This window comes from Ailuropoda melanoleuca, chromosome 6 (assembly GCF_002007445.2).
Source record: "Ailuropoda melanoleuca isolate Jingjing chromosome 6, ASM200744v2, whole genome shotgun sequence".
In the NCBI taxonomy this organism is placed as follows: Eukaryota; Metazoa; Chordata; class Mammalia; order Carnivora; family Ursidae; genus Ailuropoda; species Ailuropoda melanoleuca.
This window is the reverse complement of record NC_048223.1, coordinates 53,528,079-53,542,938: the sequence shown is the minus strand read 5'-3', so window position 1 is coordinate 53,542,938 and position 14,860 is coordinate 53,528,079.

Sequence of the window (14,860 nt, the reverse complement as noted above, 5' to 3'; positions counted from 1 at the left end):
TAGAAGAAACACCTACTACATTATGTCACAACAAGACGGGAGTAGTGCATTAGTTACTGTTTCTGTTGTCCCAAATTTCCACAAATGTAGTGGCTTACAACAACACCATTGCTCGGTAGGTCGGAGACCAGCATGAACCTCCTGGATTAAAGTCAAGGTGTTGGCAGGGCTCCATGCCTTCCCGAGAGGGTGAGGGAGAAGCCATGGCTTTTCCCGTTCTAGATACTCCCCGCATCCCTGGCCGGTGGCACCGTCCCCCTTCAAAGCCAACAATCTCATCACCTCTGTTTCCACGCCTACCTCTGTTTCTCTGAGTCTGACGCTGAGCCTCCCTCTTCCACCGATAAGGACTCTAATGATTAAATTGGACCAACCCAGATAATCCACGTTAACCTCCCCATTTTAAGGTCCTTAATTGAATCACTTTAAAATCCCTTCTGCCACGTAAAGTAAAACATTGATAGGTTCCAGGGATGAGGACATGGACATCTCTGGGGGCCGTTCTTCCTCCTAACCAAAGTGGTAACGTGGCAGGCACCCTCCCACCCTCCCCAGGAAGGACAGACGTTTGTACTTCAAAAGAAAAGCCTACGAAGTGGATTTCTAAAAACTGGAACTCAAGTCGTGCCATCATCGGGGTGTGAAAGAGGAACTTAGGAGAGGGTGGGATCCTCCTGGTGTGTTAAAAATGATACAGAAATATCTATCCCAATGACATTGTGCACAGACAGGATGACAAGGTCTAGACTCTACGGCTGCTCTGTAATGATTTATAACACGAAATGTTCGTAAATTCTCCTGTTCACTGAAGGGCATACTTGAGGTTTGAAGAGAGCCAGCATGCTCTGAAAGGCCATAACGAGCTTCCCAAATCCTCAGAGTTCGTTTTTACTACTAAGTGCCAGTTTTTCGTAAAAGAATCCTCAAAACTTTGTAGATACGTTTGCCGTAATGACATAGGGTGGCCACCGCTGTGTGGGAGGCCTGCGATGGGCAAGGCACTTTGCTAAAACATTTGCATCCTACATATTCCGCCTACATTGCTAGGAGACATTTAGTCCGCAAAAAGGAAACTGAGTCTCAGGAAAATCATTTGCCCAAGATGACACATTTGTGACCTGGCTGAGCTAGAATCCAGATACTGGTCTGATTCTAAAGGCTTCTTAACTCCTCTTCCGTGAGGTGCCATGGACTCCGTGTGTGGGTCCCTTCACATCCCCCAAGCCCATTTTGTCATCATTCCTCTCACTTCTCTACTTTTCCCGAGCAATGCTCTTTAGGTCATATTCATAACCAGTATAACCCACTTCTGATCTCGGTGGCAGGGCCTAGGAATGAAATCCGGTGAGCACAAAGGACACATGGACACAGGGCACACGGACATAAGGTTGGGCATGGCTGGGTCACAGAACTGAGACTCATTCTGCCCCAGGATGGCTTCTGCAAGCCCAGGCTCCCATGGGCTCTGGACTTCGTGTCTGCCAGTGAGCCCCCATACGACCTGTGACTGTTGCCTCGTGTCTTTGTCTAGCCTCTGACCCTGGGTGGGCCGACGTCTCCCTGGGCCCCTGACCCTTCACACTGTGCCTGAAGAATCCCCATTGTCGGCTCCCGGCCCCACAGGACGACGAACACACAGGCTTCCCCAGCTGGCTGCCCCCACGTCATCACATGCCTGTGGCTTCGGCTTATCTGTCAAGGTCCCCAGCCACTTGTCTCCCTGGCTGCCCAGGGCACTGGCTTTGAGCCAACAGTGCATATTAAACAAGAAGAATGATAGAATGTAAAGTTCAGAAAAATGTATTTTTTCTTTAGTGTAGAAAAAGTCTATGATTTAAAAATGTAGGCAAACCTTTCATTTAAACCACTTCTCTCTCTGACATGAAAATAGGGATGATACAATTACAGGTGTTGCATTGTCTTGTTTTACTGTTTGTCTTAGTAAGGGGTGGGGGCACGGCTCCCGGAGATGAGAAAAGAATTAATGTACCGCACGTGTTCTAGGACTCCCACGCTTTTCCTGGTTTTGCGGGCTTCTGAAATTAACTGTATCATAAAAACCCAGTTGTCCAGTTGGGATTGTGATATGGTTATTATGTGACTTCGGTGGTTATGACTGGGAACGTGTCTGGACAATGACGACCACTTATTGTCTGAGTCAACAAAACCATGGAAGGACCCTCAAGGAAAGGAGTCCGTGTTCTGGTCGTCTGAAATCATTTTGACATTTGATAGAGGGAGAAGGGGCCACGAGTCAAACTTGCAGAAGGAACATAAAGCAGGAAGAAAAGCCCAGCAGTCAATGGGGGCCATGCTTTTAGAAGCTGTGGCATCACCAAGGTTCCGGGGAGCCAACGGTAAGGGGAAAAAAAGTGGACATCAGAGGCTTTGATTCAGAAAAGCAGAACACTGAATGTCAAGCAGCTTTGGGAACGTGTGAAACAATTATTTTGCTTATAGTCCCTTCTTTACAGATGCATGAGAAAGATACACGACTTAAATCCATACCTAGATCTGCAAGAGCTCTCTCACTAAATGTACGATGACAATATTCATGATGAAAAAGCTTGGGGTTCCGTAAACCTAAAACTGTTCTAAAATAAAAAGTTTCTTTAAAAAAAAAGCATTGGTTAACAGTAAAATGAAGGAAGTTTTCTGGTATATAAAACAATGTGCTCATATAGGATTTCACTCATATGTGGAACTTAAGAAACAAAACAGATGAACATATGGGGGAGTAGAAAGAGAGAAGGAAACAAATCTTAAAAGACTCTTAAGGATAGACAACAAACTGAGGGTTGATGGAGGGAAGTGGGAGGGGGATGGGCTAGATGGGGGTTGGGGATTAAGGAGGGCACTTGTGATGAGCACTGGGTGTTGTCTGCAAGTGATGAATCACTGAATTCTACTCCTGAAACCAATATTTCACTACACACTAACTAACTAGAATTTAAATTAAAAATTTGAAAGAAAAAATAAATAAAACTATTCTCTACACGGAAAAAGTTTTTTTAAATTTCTAAAAAAGAACCCGTGTGCTCACAATTAGTTACTTAGATTCAGTGAAATAGAGAATTTTTTCATTTTGCATCATTTTGCCACTAGAGTTGACAGACAATAATTTCCTAAAACAAGAGATAGTGATTTTTAAAGTTTAATTTATGCTACTGTTTCCAGAAGGGGAAAAAATCTGACTCCTTGCCTACTTTGCACCAAACAGAAAATTAAACTATCTTAACAGAAGAAAAGCTATTTGAAGGTAATAAAGTGTGATGTGGTCCATTAGTAGGTGAGTTTTGTGTTTCATATGTCTCCACACTAACAAGTCCCATGTTTGTGTTGGCTGTGAATAAGGCAAATCTGATGGGAGCTGAATTTTGAGAATTTACCCACATTCATGAATGGAGACATATCTTGATATGACTCATTTGCTTTTTAATGTAATTCAGGTGTAAATGAAGAGTATCTTTGATAATTACCAATTTCCTGAATATAAAATTTGTTCCACCTAAATTTCAATTAATGATGTTATGTGATCATTTCCCATAAATACACTCATTTCCATCTGGCTGGGAGTCGGTTTGTGATTTAGAATGTTTCTAATTATGTAGTATTAATAGAGTGCCGCCTCACAGCCAACAGAAAGTGTGACTCTTGCCTCGACACAGCCAGGAAACATTCTGCACGGTCGAAGTTTTCCCTCAAATCTCTCTCTTGCAGTTGTAACCAGAAACTCTGTTGTTAAATGCCATATGCTGCACTGTTGCTCAACGTTTGGCTTATGTAACTGACGGTTATCGGGCATGCTTGCTGCTCAGAGCAGAATCTGAGAAGCTGATAAGTGGTGGAGTGAGCTTATAGTTATCTTGGGTCTAAAATATAATATCTGTTTTTAAAAACCTCTTTTCAAGGTCATCCATTTAGCAAATATTTATTGGGAATTCACCATAAGCTGTGCACTCCTTTGTTAAGATCAATTAACAAAGGCAGGGAAATAACTCAATATTTATATTGGGTGAAATGTATAAAACCTTCCACAGAACTGCAAATTCAGAAACCATTAAGACAAGCAGTGACATCTGATCAAAGAAAGAGGTTTGTTGCCTGTACCAGTGTGATCTGAGAAGCAATCAAATTCCTATCTAATTCAAAATATTTATCCAATATTTTTGTTGGCCCACGATGTCCACCTTTACCTGAATTCACTGTTTTAGGGCAAGGGTTTTGAAGTAGCTGTCCATGGAAAACTACGTCCCACAAACCATGAAGAACTCATCACAAGAGCTGCACTACAAGAAACACTGAAGGGAATTCTTGCAGCTGGAAAAAACTTTTTCTACTTGAAGCAGGAAGAAATAAGCAGGAGCTAAGAGTGTGTGTGTGCGTATAAAATACATATATAGGAAGGGGAGCAAATATATACGTATATGTAAAAAGAAGAGAGTGTTTACCGTTGACTTGAAAAAGTAACACTCATAATAACATGTAACACGTACAAAACATAGCACGGCAATGCTAACAACCAGAGGGCGATAAATGAATGCAAAGAGCCTTCAAGTGGTTTATGGTTTACAGGTAGTAAAAATAATATAAGCCATGCAACTCTAGGCATAGGGCAAATACTGACTGTCTAGAGTAACTAGAGACTGAATTCAAGTAATTATGTCTATCTACATACACGGATATTGAAATTGATGTAGATACCTAACTGAAAAGTAGTAGGAAAGTGGCTAGTACACAGAAAAGGTAGGCATTGGCAGGGGTCAAAATGGAGGTCAAGGACGTGCTGGAACAAGAACCGGGGTCCAGAGGGTCAGCGGATACAGGACACGCGGGGAAGCCGCTCAACAGTGTCTCGTCTGGCATTCCAATGGTTCTCCCGGCCTTTCCCTCGGAGCCACAAGGTGGCGCCAAACCTCCAGCCTTTCCTTCAACTGCTACCCCGCCGGGACCCGTGTTCTGGGCCGCCTAGGCGCTCCCAAAGCTGAAAACTTGTGTGTCCGCTTTCGCCATCAAAATGCAGAGCTTCCTTCCTTAAGCACCTTATTTCTGAATTAAAATTCAGATCTAATTGGTGGAGTCTGCACCCTAGCTGCAATTCTTGTTATCTTCAGAGTTATTTTTTTATCCCTATTAAATAGTAGTTATACACCTTACCAATTATTAATTCATCATATTAAGGTATCCCCATTCAAATTACGGGTTTGGTTTCTGTTTCCTGTGTAGATCCTGACCCACGCACTTTTTTCTAATCAGGACTAGCAGCACGTGTCTGATTTTGAACTGCACAGTCTGGTGTTTGACTTTTCTGCCTGATGTAGAGTGTAACAGAACTAGAAATGTTATTTTTTAAAGATTGCATAAGATTATTATAGGTTATAATGTGATCCACATGCATAGAAGCTAGGCAACTGAATGCAAAATATAAGTCATATATTTTGCATATCATAATTAGTGTAATTTGGGCTACACATTTTTTATTTTATTTTATTCTATTCTATTTTATTTTATTTTATTTGAGAGAGAGAGAGAGAGAGAAAGAGCAAGTGAGGTGAGGGGCAGAAGAAGAGGAGAGTCTGATGCGGGGCTCTATCCCAGGACTCCGGAATCATGACCTGAGCCGAAGGAGACACTTAACCATCTGAGCCACCCAGGCGCCCCAGAGCTACACATTTTTATCAAATGATTCCGTGTGTTCCTAATGTATGATTCTACAGTTTACAAATTGACACAATTCCTCTTTACTGCACTCCATTCTCTTTTTCCTAACAAGCATACTGGTCAAAATTTTAGGATTTCAAGTCACATTGCCTCAGTTAAATTCTCTGCAGTAGTTTGCACTTTGCCAAGTAATCGCACATCCAGGACAAGCTCAGGCACAGAAGACAGTACATTCCGTGATTCCATTTATCTGAAGTCCAAGAGCAGGCAGATCCCACCAGAAAGTGCGGAGGGACTAGGGGTGTGCTGGCTGGTGTCACATGTCAACGTAACTAGGCTGTTGTCCTCGTCTACCAACACGAGACTAAGTGCTGCTCTAATGTGACTAGCATCCAGTCAGGTGACTGTAAGGAAATGAGTAGATCCTCCATGATCTGGGTGGACCTTAAAATAGAACGGAGGTTTTCCTGCGGAAGAAGGAATTCCTCCTGCGGCCTGACCATGAGCTCCTGCCGGAGAGTCCAGGCTGCCCTTCCTGACAGCGTGCCCTCTGCATTCCAGACTCGCCCAACCAGTGCCCGCATCTCCCTGTTACATAGAGAGAGAGACAGATGCGGACAGACAGGCACGGGTCTGTCTAGCTGTCTAGATCGAGATCTATCTATGTCTCTATCCATCTGTCTATCTATCTAACTATCCATCCATCCGTCTATCTATCCATCCATCCATCTATCCGTCTATCTATCTATCTATCTATCTATCTATCTATCTATCTATCCATCCATCCGTCTATCTATCCATCCATCCGTCTATCTATCCATCCATCCATCCATCCGTCTATCTATCTATCTATCCATCCATCCATCCGTCTATCTATCCATCCATCCTTCTATCCATCCATCCGTCTATCTATCCGTCTATCTATCCATCCATCTATCTATCCGTCTATCTATCCATCCATCCATCCATCCATCGGTCTATCTATCTATCTATCCATCCATCTATCTATCTCTCCATCCATCCATCTATCCATCCATCCGTCTATCTATCTATCTATCCATCCATCCACCCATCCATCTATCTATCCGTCTATCTATCTATCTATCCATCCGTCTATCTATCTATCTATCTATCCATCCATCCGTCTATCCATCCATCCATCCATCCATCCATCCATCCATCCATCCATCCATCCGTCTATCTATCTATCCATCCATCCATCCGTCTATCTATCCATCCATCCATCTATCCGTCGATCGATCTATCTATCTATCTATCTATCTATCTATCTATCCACCCATCCGTCTATCTATCCATCCATCCATCTATCTATCTATCTATCCATCCATCTATCTCTCCATCCATCTATCTATCCATCCATCCGTCTATCTATCCATCCATCCACCCATCCATCTATCTATCCATCCGTCTATCTATCTATCTATCTATCTATCCATCTGTCTATCTATCCATCCATCCGTCTATCTATCTATCTATCTATCTATCTATCTATCTATCTATCTATTTATCTATCTATCTATGTATCTATGTTATGGACTGAATGGAATCTATCTATCTATCTATCTATCTATGTATCTATGTTATGGACTGAATGGAATCCCTATGCTGAAACCCTACTCCCAATGTAATGGATTGGGGGGGAGAAGGTTGGGAGGTGATCAGGGTCAGATGAGGTCCTTGGTCTGCACCCTCAAGGAGTCAGCAGAGAGATTGCTTCCTCTACTAAGGCAAGCTGAGTGCCCAGTGACAAGCAGTCATCTGTCGATGACAAAGCTGCTGTCACCACACACCAATATCCCAGTTCCCTGACCTTGGACCCCCCCCCCCGCCTTCAGAACTGTGAAGAGTAAGTGTTAGGTTTGCAAACCGCCCAGTCTATGGTATTTTTGTTACAGCAGCCTGAGCTAATGTTTCATATATGAATATAGATATAAATAAATATATGTGTACATATGTAATTTCTAGAGCAACAGAAATGTTCTGTATCTTCATTTAGGCCATGGTTACAAAGATTATAAAAACTTTCAGAATTTAGTTTTACCATCTGTAGAGGAAAAAATAAAGAAACACCCCCTACCACTGACCATGCCCCCAAAATTAATTTTGTATGGACCATAGACCCAATTATGAAATCTAAAATTATAAAGTTTTCAGAAGGAAAATTCAGAGAATATCTTCATATATACATCCCTCCCTCTCCAAAAATAGAATAGATCTGTATATGAGAAAAACAGCTTTTTTATTCCTGTTTAAGACCTTGCCTGTCAAAGGCCTTGAATCCAAAAGGTAGACAGCTTACATATATGTGTGCATATTTATACAGCCGTGTGTGTGTGTACATGTATATATGTATACACACACACACTGCTATAGCTCAACAGTAAAGAATAACCTGATATTTGAACAAAGCTTCACAAAGGAAAATATACAAATAGTGAATAAATGATTTTTAAAATAAATAAATAAGGACATAGTCTCAGCGTGATTAGTTGTCAGGGAAACACAAATTAAAACCACAGTGAAGAAGACCTAACACACAACACTCAAAGGGCTAAAAATTAAAAAAGACTAAAGACACCAAATGTCAGAAAGGATGTGAAGCATGGAACTTTCCTGCCTCGCTTGTTGGACTGTAACAAGGAACGAGCGCCACCGTGGTTTCTTCTAGAGGACGTGTGTACCCGTTCTCCAATCCGGCAATAATGTTCCTTAGTATTTACTGAGATAAAGAAAACACATGCCCCAAAAGGGACTCCTGCCACACAGTTCCTGACTATTTTATTCATAACAGCTCCAACTTGGGGACAACTCGAATATCCATCAGGAGGAGAATGGGGGAGTATGTAAAAGGAGTATTGTTGAACAAGGCAATACTAGTCCACAGTAAAAGGAAGAGGCCACCGATGAATGCAATAAAATTGGAAAACCTTTAGAAACATCATGATATGCAGGAAAAATTAGACAAAAAGTACATGAATTATAACCCCCCCTCCCACCACTGAATTGTCTGTGTTCCTGTCAAGAAACGATCGGTGTATAAATGTGGCTCTACTTTGGTCTCTGTGTCTATTCTTCAGACACTGTCGTGATCACTATATATGCTGCTAGTCACGGGATCGAGCACTGCAATCCTCCAACCTTGTTCTTTGTAAAAGCATTTTTGGTTTCTAGGTCTTCCAGAATTGCATTTTTAACTACTCTAATTTTGTCACCTTTTACCTAAAATTGAAATAGTAATCACTATTTTGCAATAAATAAGTGACTTTTAAACCACCTAGCACAGAAGTTGGTACCAAGTAAATATTAATTTTCATCCCTTTTTCTCCTCTTCTTTCCCTCCCTCTCCAAAAGCCTAATAGACTTATCGATGAGAACAACAGCCTCTCCTCTTGTGAGTTTCAGTAAGTTATAGTTAAACCCAAGAAAAGAAGATAAAGGAACTAAAATAACCAGAAGAGGGATATTTTGCTGTAAATTTTTACTGTCCCCCCCCCAGCTCTTTAGGTCTTTATTATTACAGGATTCCATTAATCAGATCACCGGTGCCTTATCTGATGAACTTCGTGGCCAACTTTAAAGTGGCTGCTCACATCCCTTTGCCTTCTTGGAGCTGTTAGCTCACTCCAACTGCCGCAAGCGACTCGGGGTTCCCCAACCACTCAAGCATCAGACCCACCTGAGGCTGCTCTACGGCTGTGTTTGGGCCCCCCTTCGAACCCCTGTAGCGGTTGCACACGTACGCACCGAAGGGCATCCGCCTGCAGCCAGAGGGTGAGGCCCCAAGCCCGGGACTGCCAGAAGTTATGAACCCAGGTCATGGAAAATTGAAGAGAAACCGGTAAAACCCAGCCGAGCAGACCAACACATACCCCAAAAGAAAGGCAGACTTTGAACACTGTTTATCCTAAAACGACAATCCAGCTACCCTTAATTCAGCTTTGAAACAGCTACACACAGTACCAAAGCTGCCTCATACCCACATGAACTATCCGAAGCCGGCATGACCTTCAGACAAAGGGCCACCTTCGAGCCCTGACACTGTCCCCCCAGCTCGGAGTGACGGCTGCTCTGTCACTGTTTCCATCTGCTGAGACCACAAAGGCTGTCACCACAACGTTCCCTTCTGTCCTTCAGGCCTCCTTGCATGCGCTCCTGTGACCCCTGCCTCCCCACTCCACCGCTGGCCATCAGCTTACTTCCCTAACACCGGATTTCAGGAGTGCTTCCTCCCTAAACGACTGTGACCACACAGACCCTGGATTCTCAAGGGGCGTTCAGGCCTCATGCTTTGTTTGCCTTGTCGTGGGAACAAAGTGACACTGACTTTGTTTAAAACTGTTTATGCACCAGTGTCTTCACTTCAAGTTCACCTTCCTCCTCCCACACGCCTGGAGCATTTCACTGTGGCTCTCTGGTGGCGGTAAGTCCCAGGCTCTGTTTCACCCTTGGGTGTGGCCCTCTGCCTCTGAGCGTCCTGAGGACAGGACTGGTTATCATTCACTCGTGTGTTCTCCACACACTCACCCCGGAGAAAACACGTAGAAAATAAATCCACAATTAACCTCAACCCTCAAATAACGAGCCCCCTCAGCGTCCCACTTTACATCTAGCAATGTCAGAAAAACGAAGTAGGAATGATTTCCAGTCTATCAACACTCCAGTGTGAGTACACAAGCTGAATTATGTTCCCCTCCCAAATTCACGCGTTGACAACTCCTGGGACCTCAGATTATGAACTTATTTGGAAATGGGGCTGATAGAGATGTAAGTAGTTGGGTTAAGATGTGGTCATACTGGACCAGTGTCCTTATAAAAGAGGAAATCTGGACACAAACATGCACACAGGGAAAATCCATGTGAGGATTAAGGCAGAGATCAGCGCAGGCAGCCACGAGCCAGAGAGAGAGGCTTGGGTCAGGCTCCCGAGAGTCTTCAGAAGGAACCCACCCTGCTGGCACCTTGAACTTGGACTTCTAGCCCCCGGAGCTGTGAGACAATACATTTCTGCTGTTGAAGCCACCCTGTTTGTGGCGCCGTTACAGCAACCCCGAAACACTAACATGGTACCCCGTCAACACAGACCTTCCCACCTCCACACTTATGGTCATAGACCTTTAGTACTACAGCCCTCCAATCTGGAAGAATGACTCACTTGGCCCTTAGGCTGCACTTACTACAGAGACAGACCAGGTGATACCTTTTCTTTTCTTTTAGCAACAAAGGTGAAGCAAATAGTTTCTTTTTCTTTTCTTGAGCCTCGTAAACTCCTACTTATCCCTCAAACCAAGTCTTTCCATTAAAATTCACTGTAGCTACATATAACAGAGATCCCAAAACAAGTGATTTATACAAAAATAATTTTTTTCTTTCATATGTAAGTCTGAATGCAGGTAATCCATGAGATCCTCATAGCCCAGGCTCTTCCTACCCCACACTCTATCATCCCTAGTGCACTCATCCTCATTAATCAGAATGCAGTCAGGGCTCCAGCCATCAGATCTGCATTCCAGAGCAGAATGGAAAAAAGAATAAAGAAGAAAAGGGCACATTGCATAAAGCATCTCTCTTTTAAGGAAGGATTCTACCAGCTATTGCATGATGCTGCTGCTTACATCCTATTAACTAGAATCAGACGCTTGGCCACATTGAGTGACATGGTCACACCCATGACACACAGTGGGAGCTGGAAAATGTCATTTCATCTTCATTCTCAGCCCCCGGGCTCCTAGCTAAACTCAGACACATCATTACTGTTGAAGAAAACAATGAGTAGTGGGAGAAGCTAGTGGTCTTAGACACATCTAGTCAAGATTTATCTAGGGGCGCCTATGGCTCAGTTGGTTAAATATATGACTCTTGATTTCAGCTCAGGTCATGATCTCAGGGTCATGAGATCGAGCCCTGCCTTGGGCTCCATGCTCAGGGCAGAGTCTGCTTGAGATTCTCTCTCTCTCTCCCACTGTGCCCCCCCACACTTGTGCCTGTGCTCTCTCTAAATAAATAAATAAATTAAATATTTTTTAAAAAGATTCATCTAGCAAAATCATTTTTAGATGTCATTTGACATGAGTAATACTTTCTGTGGTCTACCCTCACATCGGCATTACTGCTGTCAATGCTGGGTGCTAAAACCCTTAGCCCCCCACATTTCAGGGGCCTGACATAATGGACATGTGCTGCTCATTCACAGGACAGATATTTCCAAACGACGGGCAGTTTGCCTCCTCGATGCACCACAGAGACAGACTCCAAGTTGGCCATGACGCACCCGGCAGAAGAGGGGAGGGCAGCCAGAGCTGCGTCTTGGGGTCACGGCCCCGATGTGACACACGCCACTCCGTCATGTTCCTGAGGCTCGACCTCAGCCATCTGGCCACAGCCCGTGCCTGCTACTCGGGAAGAAGAGGCCGTAACGCTTCTCTGCAGTGAGCTGCGTCTCCCTCGGAGCCAACGTGAGCGTACAGGTGTCATCTCCTCGCCAAGCAATGTCACCTGAGTCTTGGCACGGAGGGCGGTCTCCTCACCTCTCTGGGAAAACTGGAAATACGCTGGAACGAGGGGCAGTCGTGGGGTCCTTGGGGGGCTGACAAAGAATGTCAACGGCACTGCAAAACTGAGCACATGCGTTATGGAGGTCACTTCGCCCTGCTCAGATGGGACAGAGAAGAGACTGACATTTTGTGAACATTTGAGGATGAAAAACTCACTAACCAATAAAGCAGGTTTTTTTTTTCTCTAAGGAATTTGTCCATTTTGTTTACATTTCAACATTTACTGACATAAAGTGACAGAAAAGGACGACGGCAAACTGAGGTAAGGGGTTGGGGTCCAGAAGCGGGAGCACCTCCTCCCCGGGCGTGAGGTGCGGAGCTGAGACGGCTGGTCAAGAGGTGCGCTGGTTTCCAATTCCCCGTGGGGCAGGGGTGCTGGCTCAGGTAACAGCCCGTGACCTCTCCCCGGAGCCACCACTGCGTCTGGATCTCTGTTCAGGGCAGGCTGCCCAGCAGTGTCAATTCTAGGCACACTGGAACCATCCAGCGCACGCGTCCCTGAGGGCCCCTCCGTAATTCCCATCCTTGTCCCCTTACTGCGTGAAAGCAGGTTTCCTGCTCACATATCAGGGTTTGAAACCAAGACTTCTGTCTCTCTCTGGAAACAAACAAAACCCAGGAACGAGAGGCTGTGGTAGATGGTGGTAAGACCGCCCAATGCGTCTGGAAAGAGCCCCACGGCGCCCCCTTGTTCCTGGAGTTTGGTGCAGGGAAGAGCCCTGCCCTCGCGCACGCGGGGTCCACTCTTCTCCTTTTCCTAACCTCAGAGATTCCGCTTCATTCAGGGTAACCGTTCACCAAGCGCAAGGCTCCAGCTCCGCACCTCTTGCAGCTAAGAGTGACCACGTGACGTCCAGACACCCCCTAATCCTCCCCTTTCCTCCTTCTTGCCCTCCGGAATGCACTGCCATGACCACAGCCCAGTAAAGGGGGGCTTTGCTTTATGCTTTTCCTGCGTGAGGCGGCCGTGCCAGTGCTGGCCACCAGGGGGCACGCGGTGGGTCCCTGTCCCCGGGTGAGGGGGAACCGAGCCAGCGCAGCCTAACCCCGCGGTCCTCGGGGCTATTCTCTTGCCCCAGCCCGACAGGCACCTTCGGGGACGGGCATCCGTGTGCACAACCCGAGCCGAGCCGAGGTGGCATGCGGGCTCCAAGAGCCTCTCGCTTAGTCACTCCCGCAACTGACGGAGCCCTGACGGAAACGTCGCACAGAGCAGACGGGGCCCTGCGCTCCGGGAGCTCACTTTCTGGGGGAAAGAGGGGCCTCACCACACAAGCAAATACACGTGAAAGAAAAGAGCCAGAAGCTGCATTTAAATAAAGCACAGTGCTGTGAGGGGGGCTGGGCGCCCCAGGTGGGGAGGTCTGAACAGGCCACCGCGAGGTGACATTTATGCTGTGGCCACGAAGGACGAGAGGAAGACGGCCCCGCACAAGCCTAAGCACGGCGGGCTGGGGGGCGGCTCGTCGGTGCAGAAATTCCGAGACAGAAGTGAGTGTGGCCACAGAAGCCACGAGAACGACACCAACGTGGCTGGCTGGTGGCTGGGAGAAGAGGAGAGCAGGAGGGGGCAGGAGGGCTGGGGCCTGGCAGACGGCCTCGATGATCTATTTCTGCGTGGAAAAGCTCCCCCCAAAACAGGGGCTGGCCACAACAGACATGTATTACTTGCCGTTTCCGTGGGCCAGGAATCCCCCTGCTCCTGGGAGCCTCTCCCCTAAGAAATCTCAAGAGGCTGGGGCTCTGGTCTGCACTGAGGTTCCCATGAGGCAGGATGGCAGCTGTGTGCACTGGGGGTGCTGGCAGGACTCGAGGTGGACTGAGTTCTCTCTCAGTTGAGGACCGCATGAACCTCTCCTCGCACAGCCAAAAACATGTCTGCTTCTGCCTCAGAACGAGCAATGTGAGACAAGAGAGAGGGAGAAAGAGGGAAAAGAGGGGAGAACAGGAGAAAGAGAGAAACATTACTCAAAGTCATTTCCAACTCTTGGAAGTGAGAGCACGTGGGATAGAGGTCACTAAGTCCAGTCCACACTCACAGAAGGGAATTACAAAAGGATGTGTCCACTAGGAAGCGGGGACCACAGGGAGCACTCAGGAAAGAAGGGGGAGGCCCCAAAAGGTTCAGTGCCTTGTCCAGAACCCCAGTAGGAAGGGTGAGCCAGGTGTGAACCCAGTTGTGTCCTCAAAGTCAGGCCCTGGCTGCACTTGGGCTTTCTCAGGGGACTCTGGAAAAGGCTGTGTTAGTAGAACTGGGGTGAGGGTGGGGGGCACTCGGCAGCCTGGACGGGCACTTAGCAGCCCTGTCCACACAGCACCTGGGGCAGAGGGAGCTGGGGCCCCTGCCGTGCTGAGTTCACACTTACACAGTTTCTGAATGTAATTCCTCATTGGACAACTGGGAAACAGGCCTACAAAGAGGCAAAACCAAGGACAACCAACAAACAGAAGCTGAGGGAGTGAACTGCCATTACACCTGCCTTACAAGAAATGATGAAAGGCATTCTTCAAGTGGAAATAATAGGATTCAACTTCACATCATAAAACATTGGATATATGTGTAAAATCCACTGTTAAGAGTAATTAAATAGAAGTTATATTCCTCAGTATTGTGAGGGTACATAATT